At 39.7% G+C, this 20,841-nt stretch overlaps 1 long non-coding RNA gene across 1 annotated transcript; it reads left to right on the top strand.

Annotated features, from left to right (window-relative positions):
• Positions 1-1,008: 1,008 nt before the first annotated feature.
• Positions 1,009-3,449, top strand: LOC147531792 (uncharacterized). The gene is made up of 2 exons (XR_015228378.1): positions 1,009-2,170; positions 3,237-3,449. It is a non-coding gene; the product is annotated as an uncharacterized LOC147531792 (long non-coding RNA).
• Positions 3,450-20,841: the final 17,392 nt, after the last annotated feature.

Genomic DNA, 20,841 nt, shown 5'->3' with positions numbered 1-20,841 from the left:
TATTCCGTTCTTCTTGTCCTCTAGGAACTTTGGGCAGTTTCTCTTCCAATGGCCCTTGCCATCACAGTAGAAACATTTGGTGTCAGAAGGGGGACCTTTGTCTTTAGGTTTGGCAACTCGTTTGCCTTTTCCTTTTGACGCAGTTTTCTTCTTCCATTTCTCACCTTTATTGAAACCCTTGTTCTTTTGTACCATAAGAACATCCTTCTTATTCTCCACTATCGCTACATCCTTTTCGGTCGTTAGAAGCATGATATGAAGTTCCTCCAATGTCTTGTCCCATCCATTCATGTTGTGGTTCATCTTAACTGGTTGAAACCACTATGGAGGGAATGGAGGATAGTATCGGTAGCCGTCTGTTGGCTATAAGGAAAAGCCAGTTTGGCCAGCTTGCCAATGAGCCTGATCATGTGACGAACATGAGGCCCTACTGGTTTTCCTTTCTCGAAGCGCATATCCATAAGTGCTTTAGAGGTTTCATACCTTTCCAATCTCGACTAATTCTGGAACATTTCCCGAAGTTGTCGAATAATGGAGCAAGCATCCATGTCTATGAACTGCTCTTGAAGAGTTGGTTCCATGGTTGCTAGCATCTAGCACGTTACTGGCTCTGCCTTCTTCCGAATACTCTTTTCATTATCTTTCTCTTCTTGAGTCGAAGTAGCATCCAATATAGGAATTGGAGTTTCTAGTACATTTTGCTTGTCTTCCATCTTGAGAACTATTCCAGGTTCTTCTCCCAGTCGAGGAAGTTGTGCTCATTCAGCTTCTCCTTCTCGAGAAGTGAGCGGAAGTTGAAATTCTCTTTTCTCATCTTAATTCTACATAAAGAAATGGCAAAGTTTTAAAACTCGTCGTTTTTTAAAAACATTAGTTTTCACACATAATTCAATATAAAATCGTCCCCGATTGAATAAGTGATTCCAAGACCCCAGTTCTTCGGAGTAAAGTGGACTAGGGCCCTGCCCTTTGACTCCGTCGTTCCAGGTGAGTGAACTTACTTCACTGATGTAACATCCCATATTTTCGGTTAAAGAAATAAAAGACAACGGTTAGAAGGACTATTTGGTATTTAGAAATAAATCAAATTGGGGGTTAAATGATAATTAAGAGAGATTGAAATAATTGGGTATAAATATCAGGGGACTTATTTATTAAGTATATAAGATTGAAGGACCTAAAATTAATTAAGTGGCATAGCCACCTTATATGGCGATGTGGCACCCAAGATAATTTTTGTTGGTTTAAAAGAAACCAATTTTGTTGCCTTGCATGCAGAGGGGGTTTTAAATGGTCACACGTCACCCCATCCATTTCCACCCATTTAATCCCAAAGTGATTTCCATACACAGCAATAGTGAACCGTGAGAATGAAAAGTGAGATTTTGGCCGTGAATGGTTTCGAAATTTCCGTCGTCAATTTCTTCGCACTCGGTTGTCGGAATTCAATGAAATTTGTTTCAGGTAACTCTAATCGACTTGTTCTACATATCTATCCGTTCAGAATTTTCTATTTCGTCCGAATTTGGTGGTTTTATGATAGCTATTCCGTATACTATATAGTTGTACTAGTTTCTTTTGGGTTCATGATTTGGAGCAGTTATTCTTTAGTTTCGTCGAATGATTAATGTTCAGGATCATGTTTAGGATGTTATGAACTATTTTGGGGTGTCCGTATATAGACGGAGTGCTGCCGAATTATTTTACGACTCGAATTTCAGATTTGGACTAGTTTTGGGAATGAATTGGAATAGAGATGGTTACCCAAATTTTGTCGTATTTCATATAAATGGACAATTTCGGTTATAGATTTATATTATAAAGTTCATTATATGATTTGTCAGCTTATGAAGACTCTAATATGAAAAATAGAATTTATGGGAAAGCGGTTGGTCTGTTTGTATGCATTTCAAGTATTCAGTGGACATGGCTATGAAAGTTAGTGATCAAATCGGTTATTCGAAGTTTTCCAGCGTTATTGGTTGTTTTTGTGTTTTATGTTTTCATCGTTTTCTCTTTGATATTGTCTTTATTGTACGAAGGTTCTTAGTATAAGAACCTAATGTTTCTATTCGGTGTTTTTGGTTATTCTTCCTTATCCCAGAGTATGCGAATGAGGAGGAATAAGGTCGTCTGGTAGGCGGGAGGTCTTTGGTGAGCAAGGACTGAGGTAGGGGTTCTGAATCCTTTATCCAGCATGGTTTTATAGATAATGAATATGCTAGATTCTATAGTTATATATGCGCCATTAAAACTAGAGTTTAGGTAGCATGAAACTCGATTTATGTGATGAACTGAAATATGCTTGAAATGTTTTGATGCGATATGAGAAATGTTTTCGAACTGATTTTACGATGATTGTGAACTACTGGGGATTTTCTTGTATGTACCCGACTACGGATTATGTCAACCTACGGGCACGTAGCCATTGAGGGTAAGATGACATGTGGACACGGGTGTGACCCGTGTGAGACCGGTGAGGTGGGCGACACTAGTCATGAGACCTGTGGGAGTAGAGTGCTTCACTTGCTGGCCATTGGTGGTCGTGCCTCCAGTTCGAGGCTCAGGGACGTACTCCTGACCGCTCGTCTGGGAGGTGACATTGATTGGGAATCCCTCTGCTTTGTGTGTGATATGGCTATTGGTTGTTCCACTTCCGTGTTTGATAAGATAATGAATTGAATAGGAATATTGGTTTTGATATACGAATGAAACTGATTTTGAAAGATCGCATTAGATGCATGACAGGGTACCGAAGAGAATGAGGTTCAGGTCCTTCCATGGGTATTGGGGGACGGCTCTCTTATTCGAACTCGGTGATCAAAAACTTATTTAGATACTTAAGGTATATATGTATCATGAGGTAAACTCTTCAATGATTGCGGAGTCCCTTAGTGGGAGAGGGGCTTACCGGCTAGGGGTAAGTCTCTTTCTCGAGGAGACGTAGTGCATTAGCTAGTGCCATAAATGAGCTGGTACTATCTAACGCACTCTAGGTTCTCCTGAGGTACTCTCCTCTTATTGGGAGCGCACCATAGGTGGGCAGCTAATCACTGCTATTGCTTGCTAGATTAAGGAAAATGGTTTTGTATATAGTATATACAGTAACTGGTTTGATAACTCGTTTTGTCATGATGTTTACAACTTATTAAATGAAATTTTGAAAACGTGATGGGTTTTGGATTGGTCTTCTACCAGAATAACTCGTGTCGGTGAGTATTCTGACCCCCTACCAGTTGTCAGTGTGCAGGTTCTTGATTGTAGCCTCGAGGCGGAGTGTGTATTCCAGCCGGTGATCTTGTCTGACGAGGCTAGTGGAGTTTTGTCGTTTTATATGGGTTTTCGTTATTTTCAAGTTATGTATTTATTGCAGAAACCAAACTCTAATATGTATATACGTAAAACTTAGAGTTGTATATAAGTTGTATCGGCGTTTTATGAGGCGTTTGTACGTTTGTGGTTCGAGTTTCGACCCGAAGTTGTGTTGAGTTTGTTTAGCTTCCGCTTAATAGTTTATTCTTGTTTATGCGAATGTATGGTTTGCATGACAAGTTTTATAGGTGCGACCGGTTCGATTTACAGAGGAGACTCTGTCGGATTTCTGTCTCGTCTGTGAATTGCCGGGGCGTGGTCGTGTCTATTTTGGGACACGGGGCGTCACAACTGATCATACCCTTATGACTCTTAGTTGATAGATTTCATTGATGAATGACTAATATATCCTTTTGCCTCGAGTATCCAAAACTCTTGTGCTGATCCCGTTAAGTAGAACCATTTAGACATGTAGCCCTCTTATATAGACCTACCCGCATTATCCCAAGGTAGAGGAGGTACTCTGTGAAGGCCGACCCACCTTCCTCGAACAACGGCGCAACAAGTGTCTTAATCTGGTAGGCGATTATTCAAGATTACTTTTGAGGACTTTAACGCTAGTTTGGCGTTTGCTATAGTGAACTATTTAGCCTAACTAACATCCACGACGTAAAGCGTAAATAAGTAAGTAAATGCGCGTGAGAAAATAAATCAAGCAGACATGGATCCTAGTATGGCCCCTAACCTAGAAAATCTAATCTCCTTTGGTTTTCTTCTTGTTTCGCCTTTTGGTTTGTCTTAGATCGCCATCTTTGAACCTCCATTGATTTCTCCCACTCGCCTTTGGATTCCTTCCTCGAGCTTCTTCAATGGACTAAGTGACCCTAAACTCTAATTACAAGACTCTAACGATTCGCAGATCGTATAAACTTGAAATTAAAATTAATTACAAATTATGCACCCATCTGTGCTTAAAACAAGAATAAAGAAACACTTTCTATGGCCATACTAGTTTCCCGCATTCACATCATATGCAATCATATAATATATCAAGGCTAAGAATTATATATGCATGATAATCCGGGAGATACTTTTGTCGACATCCCATGTCACATTACGGACCTTAAGTCTAAATTCGAAAAATTCGACTAATGGTGCGTTCTTGTTTTATCTTTTATGATTTCTAAAATCAACTTTAAGAAAAACTCCGTTTTGGGCTCGAGAAAGCCCGGGTCAATTTCAGAAAAAACTTGGTTCGATTCTTAATAATTTCATAAATCAATTTAAAGAGAAACCCGTTTTGGCCTTTCGGATGGCCCGGATTAATTTTGGAATTATTTGGTTGGAATTGGAAGAAAATTTAGCAAAAACTCCTACTCGAATGATGGTCCCTTTTCGTGGTCCGAAAAGCCTCGAAAAAGCCCCGGAACAAGTCCCGGCCCAAGCCCACAAAAGGGCTCGGACAAGATCTGGACATGGCACGACTCATAGGGCCGGCATGTCCTGGCCGAGGCCTACCAAGGCTTGGTCTCGTCCTGGCCGGAGCCAGGACGCTAGTCCATGCACCAGACGCGTCCTAGACGTGTTTGGTGCTGTACCGGACCAGCACTAGGTGTTTTGGACCTAGTCCGAGACACCCAGAACCTCCCAGACGCGTCTCCAAGACGCGTCCCAGCAGATGTTCTTTCTAAAATTTTAAACTCTCTATTTGCTATTTTCCAAATTTTAAACTCTTTCTTTTTGAAATCCTTTTTAGAACACTTCTAAAATTTTCAAAACTTTAAAGAAACTTTTCAAATTTCCAAATTTTTTGTTTTTGGCGTTTCCTAAAACTCAAAACAACTCTTTTAGAACTCTTTCTAAAATTTCCAAATTGTGCTTTTAGAGTTTCCTAAAACTCAAAAACTACTCTTAATCAAACCAATTTTGGATCAAAATTCTAGGTTTTTGAAACTTTTCAAGAACAATTTTGAAATCAATTTGATAAATTCTTGAATCCTATTCAAAATCAATCAAAATTTTTGTGTTTAAAACACTTTAAAACCAAAATTAATCAAATTGAATCTTTTGAAACACTTTCAATCATCAATCTTTGATTCTCAATTTGAAAACCATTGAATCCCCATTCAAAACATTCAAATTAGATGTTTAAAACTAATTTAAACATAACTATCAACCTAATCAAGCATGGATTAGTTCGATTCTTAGCAAAAATAAGCTATTTGCAAGAGGCTCTAATGCCACTGTTGGGTTTTACACCCTTATACTAATGTCAGTGGCGGAAATAAGACATCTAATGTCTACATTAGTATTCCCAGGATCACATGCATAAGCCCATAATAATACTAAGCAAAACTAGAAGATGAATACCTTATTCGCTAGTTTTCCCTCGAACCTTTGCAATTGTTTTTGAGAAGACCAAGAGCTTCAAACGTAGCTCCTCTACTTGGGACACGAGCAATCAACTTGATCTCCCACCTTGTTGTTAGCTAGCACACCAATGGTGGTTGGAAGAAGAACACCTTTCTTCTTTGACTAGATAGATAGTAATGGGAATTAGCTCACTTTCTCCTCTCTACTTGATGTGGTAGAGTAAGAAAGCTTAGAGAGAAATTCCACCTCTTATTCTCTGCCCTAGGAGTGTTTATATAGAACCCTAATAAGAGTCCACCTCCTTTTAGGTTCCCTAAAACGCCCTTTAGAATAAGATTTAGGGAAATTATCGAAACTAACAACTACTGATATTTTCTCAATTCCCTAAGGAGATGACGTCCAAACCCTGTCATAATTGGCATATTTAATGTTCGTAACATAAGGAAACTTCCCTCCAAAAATCAGCCCAATCCGACCTCTAAAAGTGTCCGAATCGGCCTAGGCCCAAAAACCCCGCTTTTGGGGTTTTTGTACTATCTTTGCCTAATTTCTCTTTAGGCCTATGAGATATATTTATGAGACACTCCCATTATTATATCTCACTCCCACTAGTCATATCCTAGATCAAATTGATACTATTATGTGTAACCCGTTGTAGGATCCGGTCGAAGTTAGCCGCGAATTACTTCGTAATTCGATGATCGTGGTTGGTTTCTAGCTTAAACTCCACGGTCCCTAAATCAATCGGACTTGATGATCTTCTCCATCTATTGTCCTAGCCGACAAATTTGTCGCATTGCCACCTTGGTTGAAGGACATCTCCTTCAACTCGTTCAAAAGGAATTTTGAAGAGATCTAAATAGAAGAATTCTTAGAGAGAGACTCTACCCATCTCGTATGAAAACTGCCAAGCAAGATTCGGAATTTAGAAATTTCGATGAGCAAAAGCATACATGAGAAAGATACTTATCTCTAAGACATAAGATCGATCATGGAGATGATTGATGTTTACCCGCACATCTGAGAAATACTTGGAGTATAAAGATGTCGTCACCCTTGAATATCAGAGAACGACCTAGAATGTTGGGATCATCCAGGATTAAGTCTCTAGAATCAAAGATTGAAGAAAGTCTTAAAAAGCAATCTTCCGAAAAGAAAGATAAGAATCTTTCAGGTAGGACAAACAAATGAAAAGAGTATTCAGGTTGGGAGTCGTTGCTAACTCTACTAGATAAGAAAGTAAAATTAGAACTTAGGAACTACTAGTTTCAGTTTAAGAAACTGATATTATCGTAAAAGCTGATGAAGGCGTTCTTTAGCACGATAATAATAAGCAAAGTGAAAACGTATCTGGATTAAAATCCACATCTAAACTGTGACCTTAGAACGAACATGGAAGATGCACGAATCTAAGGAATTAGGATCAAAGTAAAAATCCTGAAGAGACTTGTAAAAATTGAAAATATAAAGGAGTTTACATAGGTGCTCAAATTTTACAAACTCTTGTTATCTGAAATAAACTCAGTTTATTTTGTCATCTTAATTTTGGTTTGGAATTTTAGACGACAGTTCAAAATAATAGAGTGTTCCAGGTAGGTTTATTAGATGCGTGATCTAATAAAAGATACCCTGCTAAGTGAACATGGAAGCGTTCCATTATGCTATCTCTAGTCCAGGTCATCGATTGGACAACAATGACTTAATAAGACTAGCATGAGTGATTGACAAGATAGCGTTGTTTTTTGGGCTATGGGAATAAGAGTATTCAAGTCAACTTCATGGGTGTATAGATGATACACTGGAAACCTGCCAAAGTGAGAGTACTTCAAGAGATGAAGTGATGAAAAGACATAACTCTCATTTAAGCAAATTGAAGAGATTCCTCAAAACATGAGTACTCGCTCAGTTTATGTAAGGAATGTCGAACTTTGGTACCGTCAAACACCAACCATAAAAAGAGGTTATAAAGGCAGATTACCAGTGAGACAGGATAGACATGAAATTGAGCGGGAGTACAAGAATGGAATGTGTCTTCCTGAGTAGAATCATGATAAAGTATCTTCAGGCCACTTGATGAGTAAACAACTGAAAAATGCATGGCCATGCTCAAATGGATTAAGGGTTAATCATTTGACTTGACAGTTTGTTCTCGGGATTAAGAAAGACTGGTAAATATGACGTATCAGATGAGATATGAAAAGACATGGGAATCGAGCATTGCACTTGTTCTAAGTACAAGTGGGAGACTGAAGGATATATTCCCTGGTCTGAAAGGAATGTCCTTTGACAAAGATGTCAATGCGTACGATTTGGCGAATAGGATCTAGATGACCTTACTCGAAAAATCATCTAATCCGGTCGAATTAGGGATCGTAATGCTTAGCTAGAAGTCGCTTACGATCGTCGGATAGCAGAAGTAATCCGCGACTAACATAGACCGGATCCTACAAGGATTACACATAAGAGTGATAATTTAAACGGAGAGAATTGACTAGTGGGAGAGTGGAAAATAGGTGGATTGGATCCATTTTTAGTAAGTCCAAATAGTTCAAAGGAGTCTGAACGCATACACACACATCCGGGCCCGAGAGGGAAGCCCGGGAAGGCATAATGGCCGACCTAAGAAAGGGGTCAGCCATCTCATGGCCGGTTATAGCTTAAGTGGGTCGGCCAAGGAAGCATATAAAGGGCTATGTTGGCCGGCCACACTAAGGGAACCCTAAAAGGGTATTTTGGGAAATACCTTCTAATTATGTCTTTATGAATCCTAGTTTGGGTCAAACACCTATTCTAGAGATTTCTATGTAAGGACGAAATTAGACAACCTAAAGGGAGAACTGATAGGAAGAACTGAAAAGCAATTCAACGTGTATTTTCTCAAGAGAGAGAAAGAAAGCTGTCTGAGAGAGAGAAAGAGAGTTTCTCTTAATCATCTAGTCAAGAAGAAGGAGTTCTTCATCTCAACCTTCGAGAAGGTCCTAGTTGACTCGAAGGAGGGAGTTCAAGTCATACACTCGGTGTCTCAAGTACAGGAGCTACAATTTGAGCTCTTATCTTCGGAATACTGGTCGAGATTTAGTTCGTGGGAAAGCGATTAAGGTAATCATCTTTCCGATTCTAGTTCATTGATATGTTCATGTATAGATCCTGGAAACCTAGTGTTAATCATATGATGATTGAGATTCCCCTTACAACATTAGGTAGTACCATAAGCATGATAGTAGTCTTAGAGACGTACAAAACCCTACAGGTGGTATGATACATGTGTTACAGTTCATGTATCATATGTAGGTCAATATTCATAACCTATGATCCAATAAATGACGGTCAAGAAATTCAAATGGGAAATGAAGTGCATTCTAAATGACATGGTAAAGGTAAAGTGAAACTTATATGGGTTATTTCCCAAATAGCCCCCAACTTTGTGACTCGTTTCCTGCCTAGCACCCTATTTTGTAAAAAATATACAGATTGCCCCCTTTTTCAGATTATGTTATAACACCGTTAACCAGTAATTATTTCTTTCTCCTCCATCTTATAACCTCTCTCTGCCACCTCACTTTCTCGCCACCTCATCGTCTTCACTAGCGAAGGTCGCCGGCCGGCCAATTTTCCGGCTGGCGACCTTCAAACATAAAAAAAAATTCCTTTCTCTCTAAAAAAAAATTTCCCATTGAAGATTTCAGATTAAGTCGGTAACCTTGCGGCACGCTTCATACGAATCCCAAGTTAATGATACATAAATTGGCTTTGCTTACCAAGACCTCCAACTCTCCATACGAATCCAAGGGCAGATCTGGTTATGTCTGAGGCAGGGAAGGGTTGGAGCTCTTTAGATGATCTTACTGACCTCCCGATTTTGAGATTTGGTGGAAAACCTCTTTGGGTTCAGCATCTTGCTGCCTTGAGACGGGTTGACCAATTCGGCTTTGGTCTTTTCTTGACTTTTTGACGATAGTCAACGAGTGACCATTTTATGTATCATCAAGAGTGTATGACCGTGAGGCTCAGGTCAAGGCGAAATGTACTAAGATAGGAATCGAGGTTTTGTGATTTTGGATTTAGATGATGCTCCTTATGGTTGGAGACTTACATTTTAGCATGAGAGTATTAGTGGGGAAACTCTTAGCATTAGTAGTCATTTATTGATCTCAATTCATGTGTTTAGCATGCTTCAGTTTTTCAAATGTTATTGTCGTGTCTACATCGATGATTGTACTTTTTTGTTTTTTGAATCTTGGATTTTGTGAGTATATTCACTACAAAACCTCACGAGACAAAACTCTTCCTCTAGGGGTCACCTAGAGGTTTAACGGCTTGTTGCATATGCTAAGTGCAACCAAGATTCCTCTGAAAGTGACTTAGGTTTTTTACTTTATTGTTTTGTTTTGTTTGTTTGCTCAAGGACTAGCAAAGTATAAGTTTAGTGAAGTTCGTTTCTTTCGACCATAATGGTCTCTTTCGATAAACTGAAAATGCCACATTTACATCACTTAACTTTAATGAGTTAGTCCGTTTCGTTTTTGTTTCTAATAATTTATGTATTTTTCTTGTTAGGTAGCTTATCTAGAGTAATTCATCACATTTTCATCTCATGTGGACGAGACCTGAAAAAAATACCATGGATATTATGGTCATTTTGGTTAGAATTAGAAGTCAAATGACAAGTGGAGTCAATGGTGAATCCGACGGTAACAACGGAAGTCGAATCGAAGCTCGGATGGAGAAGTTATGTAGGAAGTCGAGGGACATTTTAGTCTTTTTTGGAATTAGAGAAGTAGAGGTATATGATGAAGACACCCCTTGGGTTTTAAACTACAATCAAAACCCAAACCCAAAGAAGAAGAAAGCCAAGTCAAGGGTTTGGCCGAAGTCAAAGATGTTAGACCCAAGTCCAAGGTTAGTTATTTTTTGTGGTAGAAAAGAAAACGAACAAGTCTGATTTGAGGTGGAGGAGTGATCAAGAGCTCAGAAAATTAATGTACACAAAAAGAGTACATCCGCAAGTATATGAACGTCAAGTAATAACCTGACAAGACCGGAGTCGATCCACAGAGACTGGTCAAATCTATTCTCGATCAAACACTCGTAAAATAATAAAAGATTTCGAGTTTTGTGATGATGCTGAAATAAAAAACAGATTATCGAAAGAAAATTAATACGGGGAAAGATCTAGAGTTTCAGAATCCACCACATAAATCACTTTTATCGAATGTGATGTTATGATAATTATTCAAGAAACAAACATTGACATTATTAGTTCACACCATGGGAGATTTAATATTTCTAAAGAAGTAGTTAAAAGAGCTGATTTGAAGGAAGATGAGAAACTTTGTAAGTCAGATATTGGTCAAATTTTCCCTTCATATGAAGATCATTTTTCGATATTCTATGAATCTCAAGTGGTTTCACCTGTATTGGTAAGTGATTTTAATATTCAGTCTTCGTCAAGGTTTGTAGTTCTCAATTACCATATTCGAGACCTTTCGGATTTTTTTGTAGGATAAAAAAGAGTTTGAGTCAGATAAGAAATATGGACGAAAATTATTTGTGACATTATAGAGTCTGCAATGAAATCCGAGTATTTGAAGTGAGGGAGACTGATGCCGGGAGATTTTTAGGAGATGTTTCAAGAATCTTAAATAAATTATGATCTAGTCATTTTAGTAGTTTAATATTTTAGTTTAGTATAAAAATATCATATCCGGTAGTTTTATGCTTTTGGGGAACTTCTTACATTTAGATTTTAATATTTTATTTATTTAAAATGTATTTTATTTAGAATTTGTTTAGGTTTAGGAAACCTCTAATTTTTATAAAGAGGTTACCAAGCCAACAAATACTGCCCTCCGGTCTCTCATCTTCTCTTTGCGGATGACCTTATTCTGTTTGGCTATTCGACGATATCCTCCCTCGATTCCATCAAAGATCTTCTTTATACGTATTCTTCTGTCTCAGGTTTGGCAATTAACTTCCACAAGTCTTCTATTTTCTTTGGTTCTCGAGTGCCACAAGAGATAATTAATTCCTTCATTTCCGTCCTACAAACACCAATTATGAAAGATCAGGCTATGAATTTAGGAGCACTCATACTCAAAGAAGGGAACAGAATCAATTCATATAACTGGATCATAGAAAAATTCAATAAAACTCTAACAGGCTGGAGGCAAAAATTAGTTTCTCGATCTGGTAGAATAGTTCTTATCAAATCTGTTATAGACTCTTATTGTTCTTATCCCTTTCACATACAGAAGATTCCAAAGCATGTTATAAATCAACTTGAAAGATTAAATCCTGGATGCTCGTGAGAAGATCGCTCAGATGCACGTGTCGGTTAAGTATTGTAGAAGATCATGCAACCAGATGGCCCATGATTTAACCACCTCATCTAGTCCTTATAATTAGCAAAATGCTAGTTATAGCCTTCTGTTAACTTCTATTACTTTTCTGCCCTCTTAGTTACTTTGTGGGTTGTTTATGTAGTACTCCTAGATACCGCAGTATCCATTTCACAGCCTGCCAATGACCTTTCTCAGGTCTGCCCATGTATCTGCTTACTACACTAACAACATCTGAAATATCAGGCCTTATGCACACCATAGCATACATAATGCTACCTACTGCATTTGCATAAGGCACCCGAGACATGTACTCCGTCTCGTCATCAGTTGTTGGTGACAGTTCCCCCGAAAGCTTGAAGTGTGCTGCCAATGGAGTACTGACAGGTTTTGCCTCAGTCATACCAAAACGTTCCAACACCTTCTAGATGTACGTTTTCTGAGACAAGAAAAGTTTCCCAGCAGATCTGTCTCTCCGTATCTCCATACCCAATATCTTCCTTGAGGCACCCAAGTCTTTCATCTCAAACTCACCCTTTAACTGATCCTTTAACATGTGGATTTCCGACATATCCTTAAGCTATTAGCATGCCATCCACATATATGAGTAGATACACATAAGAACCATCCGAGAGTTTCTTATGGTCTTCTTCAGCAAACAGACCTGGTCTAGGAGACTGTTTCAGTCCATACAAAGACTTCTTCAGCAAACAGACCTGGTCTTCTTTCCCGAGAATCTCAAACCCCTCTGGCTGACGCATATAGATTTGTTCCTCCAGCTCTCCATGTAAGAACGCAGTCTTAACATCCAACTGCTCCAATTTCATATCATACAAAGCAACCATAGCAAGTGTCACTCTAATAGAGCTATGTTTAACAACAAGAGAAAATACCTCATTGAAGTCTATCCCTTCTCTCTGTGTAAACCCCTTAGCTACTAACCATGCTTTGTAATGTGCATCTTCCACCCGTAGGATTCCTTCCTTCTTCTTGAAAACCCATTTTCTACCAACAATCTTCTGACCCTTAGGTTACTCGACTAATTCCAAGGCCCGGTTCTACCGAAGAGGTTCAATCTCCTCATTCATGGCAAGAGACCACTGCCGTGATTCATCACTCCTTATAGCTTCTTCGTAAGTGCATGGCTCACCTCCATCTATGCTTTCCCCCACACTAAGTGCAAATTGATGTGGCGTGAAAATGCCACATTTAGGTCACTTAAGTTCGATGAGTTAGTTCCTTTTGAGTATTATAAATAATATTTTATGTACTTTTCTTTTAGGTATCATATTTGGAGATAAACATGTAAATCGAAATAAAGGGAGCGAATTGTCACTATCATTTCATGTGCACAAAATGAGAGAAAAAGATTTCAAGCAAATTAAATGACAATAGGAGTCAATGACGAGTCTGACGGTGAAAACAGAAGTCGAATCGGAATTCGGACGGAGAAATTATAGCAGATGGAAGCAAAAGTCGTCTTGTCAAATTAGATTTGTAGAGATCAAGTATGGAGGCACCCTCCTTGTTTCTGAAGCAAAGCCCAAGTCCAAATCAAGCCCACAAAAGAAAATAAGAAGAACAAGATAAAAAGAAATTTATGAGCACCCTCTCTTTGGTCCAAGTCAAAATGGTCTAAGACTTAGTCAAGTTTGACTAAGTCTAGGGTTGTGTATAGACAAGTGAGAAAAAGGGGTCAAAGGAAGGAATCAACTATTCATCATCTTCTTCACCAAGCTAGAAAGGGAGAAAGGGGTTCTAGGGTTTCTTGTTCTTGGAGTTGGAAGCTTGATAGAGAGAGAATAAAGAGAGCAAGAAGAAGGAGGATCCGGCCAAAGCATAGGCCGGCCAGCACACGAGGGCGGACTAGCTTTGGCCGGCCGAGCTGCTGCTCGAGCTGCAACACGAGCAGCAGCTCGGGAGTGCTTTAGCACCAGGCAGGGACAACAGCTTGCTAGACGCAATACCAGCAGCAGCATAGGACGTGCAAGCAGCTCGGGTAGCTGCTGATCTAGCTCGGGAAAGCAGCCAGATCTGGCCGGACTTTGAAGGAGAAGCTCGGTGATGTGGCGTGAAAATGCCACATTTAAGTCACTTAACTTTGATGAGTTAGTTCTTTTCGAGTTTTATTTCTAATTATTTATATGTTTTTATTGCTAGGTTGTTTATTTGGGGTTTGGCGTGTAATTCGGAATAAAGAGAGAGAATTATCACATTTTCATCTTATGCGACAAAAGGGAAGACAAGAGCACCAGGGGTATTTTGGTCAAAATCAGAAGTCAAACAACAAGTGAAGTCAATGACGAGTCTGATGGTGAAAACGGAAGTCGATTCGGAGTTCGGATGGAGAAGTTGTGAATGAAAGAAGCCGAGGTTCGGTCTTGAAACAAGGATTCTATGAAGGCACCTCCCTTGGTTCTAAATGTAGAGACAAGATGAAGGCACTCCCTTGCTTTAGAAAGAAGCCCAACCCAAGAGCCCAAAGAGGAAGAGAATAATAGAGATTCTATGGGCACCTTTTTGGTCCAAGTCAAAATGTCCTAAGACTTAGTCAAGTTTGACTAAGTCTAGGGTTGTGTATACACAAGTGAGAAAAAGGGAATCAAGGGGGGACTATTGATCATCTTCTTGACCAAGCACCAAGGAAGAAAAAAAAAGGTTTTAGGGTTCTTGAGTTTTTGGGAGGTTTGATCTAGTTCTTGAAAGCTTGAGAGAGAGTAAAAGAGAGAGGGAAGAAGGAGGAGGCCGGCCAAGCTAGGCCGGCCAGCACTAAGGCCGGCCTAGCCTTGGCCGGCAGCAGCTCGAGCTGGTCGGGACTGCATCACAGGAGCACGGGGCAAGAACGGCAGCACGGGAAGCTATAGAACGACCGGAACAGTAACTGTCTAGTTTGATTTGAAGGACCTGCTCGGGTATAGCTCGAAGCAGCTGCTGCAACTCGGGATGAGCTGCTGTGCACGGGAAGCTTCTCTCTAGCTCGGGAACGGCAGGCTGCAGCTCGGACTGTTCACGGGACGGCCTGGAGAGGTTCGGGACAGCAGCTTCAAGGCACGGGAAGAAGCCATCAGCTAGGGACAGTGCACTATTTTGCCGGATTTCTCAATTTTGGCATGATTTCTCGATTTTCTTTGGCCGGATTTTTCATGGTGTTCCGGGCACTTTCTTGGCCGGAAACCTTAGGGGTTTACTCCCCACGTCGTTGGCTAGCTACCCTTGTTGTTTGATTTGATTTTGGTTGAAGATTTTTAGAGAGAGAAAGCTAGGGTTTTGCTTTAATGGAGGTTGTGTTCTTGAGATAGAGAAGATGAGTCAAATTACTAAAGGGAACCCAGATTTTGCTAGGAGGAGATCAGCTGCACCTTAACTACTCATATTTTCCGACGATCTTAGTCTCGCACCACACCGAAAAAGGGGGATTCTCTCATCATTTTCCTTTCATTTCCTGTTCATTCACCATGTTTAGCTTACTTTAGTGTGTCGATTATGAGATGAAATGCGATGAATTTGTGATTGTGTTTGTGATAATTTAAAGTGTTTGATAATAAATTGATGTTCTCTTATTTCGATTACTTGTTTCAATCGTTTTTCATGCGTCTTATCAAGTACTTCGCATAGTTAATCAATTAGGCAATGTGATCGATGATTCGGTTTTATTCGTTTAGGAAGTTTATTTGACTAAGTATTATCTCCGGACATACGTAGTGCTTATGAACATCCACCTTAGGAATCGAGACTAGGTTTGTATCAATCCATTATATTAGACCGTACCGTACATAGTTGTAGGTTCACCACATCGGATTCCCGGACCTCGACACTACTCTCACTTGTTGTTCCCGACTCTTGTTCCTCCGAACTATTCTCTCAAATCTCTCTCGCCCTCTTACATTGGTAATTTAGTTTGTTTTACTTACTTTATTTTCTTATTACTTATTCGATTATAAACCTCACATTATCTTCGTTTATTTCCGCTTTTGTCTAAGTAAGCCTTTGATATCTAAACTGACGAATAAGACCATTCGATATCCAAGATACATTCCTATCCTTCGATCGATCCCGGCTTTGCTGGATTACTACTTGATACCTCCGCTTGGGTTTGCAACCGTTTCGGGTGCATCACTCGGCAGAGCAGCTATCTTGCTCGAGACGGCATCAAAAGCACGGGACAGGCATCTTCTTGGTAGGGGCCGGCTCGGGACAGTGCACACTTTGGCCGGACTTCCATTTCTTTGGCCGGACTTCATCATATTTTAGCCGGACTTCTCGAGAGTTTTCCGGTCACTTTCTTGGTTGGAAAAGTTAGGGTTTTTACTCCCCGTGACATGGTCTTGCTTCTCATGTTGTTTGAATTGGTTTTGGACTAGAAATTGCTAGAGAGAGAAAGCTAGGGTTAGCTTTAATGGAGGTTGAGTTCTAAATGGAGAAGATGATGATGGTCGCTATGGGGAACCCAGAAATTTGCTAAGGAGAGATCGGCTGCACCTTAACTACTCATATTTTCCGATGATCTTAGCCTCGAAAAAAGGGGGATTCTCTCATCATTTCTTTTCATTTATTATTCATTCAACATTTTCGCTAACTCTCGTGTGTCGTTAATGAGATGAAGTGTGATGAATTTGTGATTATCTATGTGGTGATTTAATGTTTTGATAATAAATTGATGTTCTCTTATTTTGATAACTTGTTTCAATCGTTTTTCATGTGTCTTATCAAGTACTTCGCATAGTTAGTCGATTAGGCAAAGTGATCGATATCGATCGTAGTCTAGATCCAAATTTCATGTGTCTTGTCATGCACTTCACATAGTTAGGCGGCTAGACGACATTTCCGATGATTCGGTTTTAATCGTTTAAAAAGTTTGTTTGACTAAGTATTATCTCCGGACATACGTAGTGCTTATGGACATCCACCTTAGAAATCGAGACTAGGTTTTCATCGATCCATTCGATTGGACCGTACATAGTTGTAGGTTCATCACATAGGATTCCCGGACTTCGACACCTCTCTTACTTGTTGTTCCCCGACTCTTGTTCCTCGAATCTTCTCTCGAATCTCTCTCGACCCTTTCGATATCCAAACTACCTTCCTATCCTTGGATCGATCCCGGCATTGCCAGATTACTACTTGATACCTCCGCTTGGGTGTGCAATTTTTTCGGGTGCATCACAAATGCAACCATAGCTGTCATCCCATGCCTTTTCGGTGCCCGGATGTCTCTCCTTCCCCTGATCCATGCAACACTGTAACCCTTAACTCCAGGCTCATACCCAAGAAATACAGATTTCTTAGCCCTCGGATGAAGTTTACCTTCTTTAACATGTACATAAGCCGGACAAACAAAGATCCTCAAGTTCTCATAATTAGCAGGATAACCAGACCACACCTCATTGGGAGGTTTAGACTCTATAGATGTACAGGGTGAAATATTCACCAGATACGCTGCCGTGTTCACTGTTTCAGCCCAGAACACCTCCGACAGCCCTGCATTTGAAAGCATACAACGAGCTCGTTCCAATAGAGTTCTGTTCATACGTTCCGCCACCCCATTCTGTTGTGGGGTCTTTCTAATCGTATGGTGTCTCACTATCCCTTCGTCTACACAGAACCTATTAAACTCGTTTCCGCAAAATTTCATGTCATTGTCAGTCCTCAAGCGTTTATTCGATTTTCCAGTCTGCTTCTCGATCAAGGTCTCCCACTGCTTGAACTTGACGAATGCCTCATCTTTGCATTTCAGTATGTAGACTCATACTTTCCTGGAAAAATCATCTATCAAGGTTAACATGTATCTACCCCTACTATGTGAGCTGACCCGAGAGGGACCTCAGAGATCTGAATGGATGTAATCCAGAGTTCCTTTGGTATTGTGAACCACTGTACTGAACTTTACCCAACATTGCTTCTCAAAGACGCAATGTTCACAGAATTCCAGTTTTCCAACCTTCTACCCACAGAGTAAACCCTGCTTGCTCAGTATAGCCATCCCCCTTTCACTCATATGCCCTAACCGCATATGCCATAGCTTGGTAATTTCAACTTCCTTGTCTGATGATGACACCGCTACAGATCTGGTAACTGTGTTACTCTGTAGCACATATAGACTATTCCTTTTCAACCCCTTCATAACTGTAAGACTATCCTTAGAAACCCGAAGAACACCACCTTTACCAACATATTTGCAACCATTATCATCCAGAGTTCCAAAGAGATTAGATTCCTCTTCAAATCTGGAACATGTCTGACGTCTGTTATAGTCCTCACAAGGAGCGTCGTTTCCCATTAACACCTTACCGCCATTAATGACTGTGTAAGTGGAAAACCATTCCTTATGAGGACATACATGGAATGTACAACCAGTATCCAAAATCCACCTATCTTCTGCGAAGCAGGCATTGATCGCCAGAACCACAGCTTAATCACATTCTTCAATGATTGCCAAGACACTACCATCATCTTCTTCGATGACTGCTGCCTCTGCTGGCTTCTTCCTAAGCTCAGGACGATTCCTTCTGAAGTGCCCCTTCTTCTTACAGTTAAAGCATCTGTACCTCTTTTGTTTCGATTTAGACCGAGAACGACCCTTCCCATCGACCATATGCTGCGTCCTTCCCCTTACCACCAAACCATCACCTGAGCAGCTTTCTTCCATTGACCTCCGTCTCAACTCCCTCGAGGTCAATTCTGCTTTAACATCCTCAAAGGTTGTAGTTGTTTTTCCAGACATAAAAGAATCAACAAAGCTCTCATATGATGGTGACAGGTATGCAAGCAATAGTACTGCCTTATCTTCTTCTTCGAATTTAACATCTATGTTTGCCAAATCTAAGAATACTCGGTCGAGTTCATCCATATGGTCTTTCAACGATTCTCCTTCTAACATCTGTAAGCTAAATAATTTCTTCCTTAGATACATACGATTAGTTAGAGAATTCTCATATACCTTATCTCCAGCTTACTCCATAGCCCGTCGGCTGTAGTTTCCGTCGCTACTTCCCGCAAGACCTCATTGCTCAAACAGAGTAGAATTTGACCATGAGCTCTCTCCATGAGATCTTCCTTCTCTGCTTCTGAAACTGACTCAGCGAGTGCAGCCTTCACATTCAACGTCTTCAGCAGACCCTGATGAACTAATACTGCTCGCATCTTAATCTTCCAAAGATTAAAATCGTCACTTCCATCGAAATTCTCTATCTCCTATTTCGCCATCACAGAAACCTCAAAACCAAAGCTCGGATACCAGTTTGTTGTTCCCAATCGGGGTTAATGTGAACAATATGAGTAATCCAAGACAAGCAATAGGAATAGTAAAAAACAATCAAGAACAGAACACAGAAATTTACGTGGTTCGGTTGGTGAGACCTACTCCACGACGACAACGGCACGATGATTTCCACCATGATAAGCAAACAAGTTTACACAAGAGATTCGTGAGATTGTGCTTACTGATATCTCCTTAGGGTTTAGTTATATAGCCACTAAACCCTAATCCCACCGCCTCACTTACTCTCTCTTTACAACCGACATTATACACGGATACGCTAATACTAATAGCCGACATAAGCCTAGCTTCGCATTCCAGCTCTGTCTCGGAGTCCAGCTTTGCCTCAGAGCACTGCTTCGCACACCAGCTCTGTCTCAGTAATCAGCTCCAGGTTTAACCGGGTTCGATACCAATCCATATTCGAGTCACTTCTAACATTTGTTTATAATGATTATCTAGGTTCCAAATATTTTTAGTTTCTATCTTTTATTTTTTTTTTAATTTGTTGAAATATGAAATATTATTAAGCCACAAGAGTACTATTGCAATACATATTCACTAAAAAGTAAGGTACATTTTTCCAAGTCTTCGATCTATTCTTCTTGCGAGCCCATTCTGCTAGCTTGTCAACTTAGATATTGAGAATTCTTTTTGTATAGTTGAATTTGACGCTGTCTAATCTATTTCTGATTTCTTTGATTTTTCAGATGTGGATCATCGATTTCCATTGTATATTGTGCCTCGGGTTCTTCAGGTGATGATTAAGGTTGATGTTGTCGCTTTCTATTATGATTGCGCTGTGATTGTTTTCCTCTGCCCAAGTGAGCCCATGCAGTATAGCAATTTCTTCACTCTCTTCGTTGTTTCGTGCTCGGGTCGTAATTACTTTAGCTTCAACAAAAGTTGATTGTGCATTGTGTACTATTAGACTAGTTTTAATATTTGTATCAATATAAGTAAAAGATGCATCAACATTAATTTTTAAGTACGGTAAAATAGGAGGTCGCCCTTTTTCTAGACATGCAGGAACTGGTTTAGTTAGGACTCTGCTGGTTCTAGGGAATGCCATAATCAAATTTATCACCTAACCTAGTATTATTAATTGTATGCTGGAAGCAATATTCGCATTTAGTTTTCCATATGTCTCATAGAATGGTAACAAAGTGAATATCGCTCGATGTGTAACTGATTTGATTCTGATCCTGCCAAGAAAAAATCCAATCTGTTAAAGATACAATATTAGTTGATATGATGTTAAAGTGAACCCAAATAGTTTTGGCTAAAGGACAATGTAAAAGTGCATGTTCAATGGTTTCTATTTCAGTACAATTAGGTCATGTATAAGAGTTTCTTATATACTTAACTATGCAATCACGCTTTCGTGCAAATTTTCCATATAAAAAGTTGGATGCGAGGAATCGTTGGGATAGACCAAATAAAGTTCCAGTTGATAAGAGTAGAGGCTTGCAGTATCTATCTTTTATATGTTTCCATATTTTATGGGATACAACCACTATAAATATAATCAAACGTGAACCTTAGTAAATATACTGAAAACCA

The sequence above is a fragment of the Eschscholzia californica genome, unplaced genomic scaffold, assembly GCF_041429995.1.
Source record: "Eschscholzia californica isolate CP2 unplaced genomic scaffold, dmEscCali1.0.p SCAF_6, whole genome shotgun sequence".
Lineage (NCBI taxonomy): Eukaryota > Viridiplantae > Streptophyta > Magnoliopsida > Ranunculales > Papaveraceae > Eschscholzia > Eschscholzia californica.
Note: the sequence above shows the minus strand (reverse complement) of the source record. Positions and strands in the feature narration are given on the sequence as shown.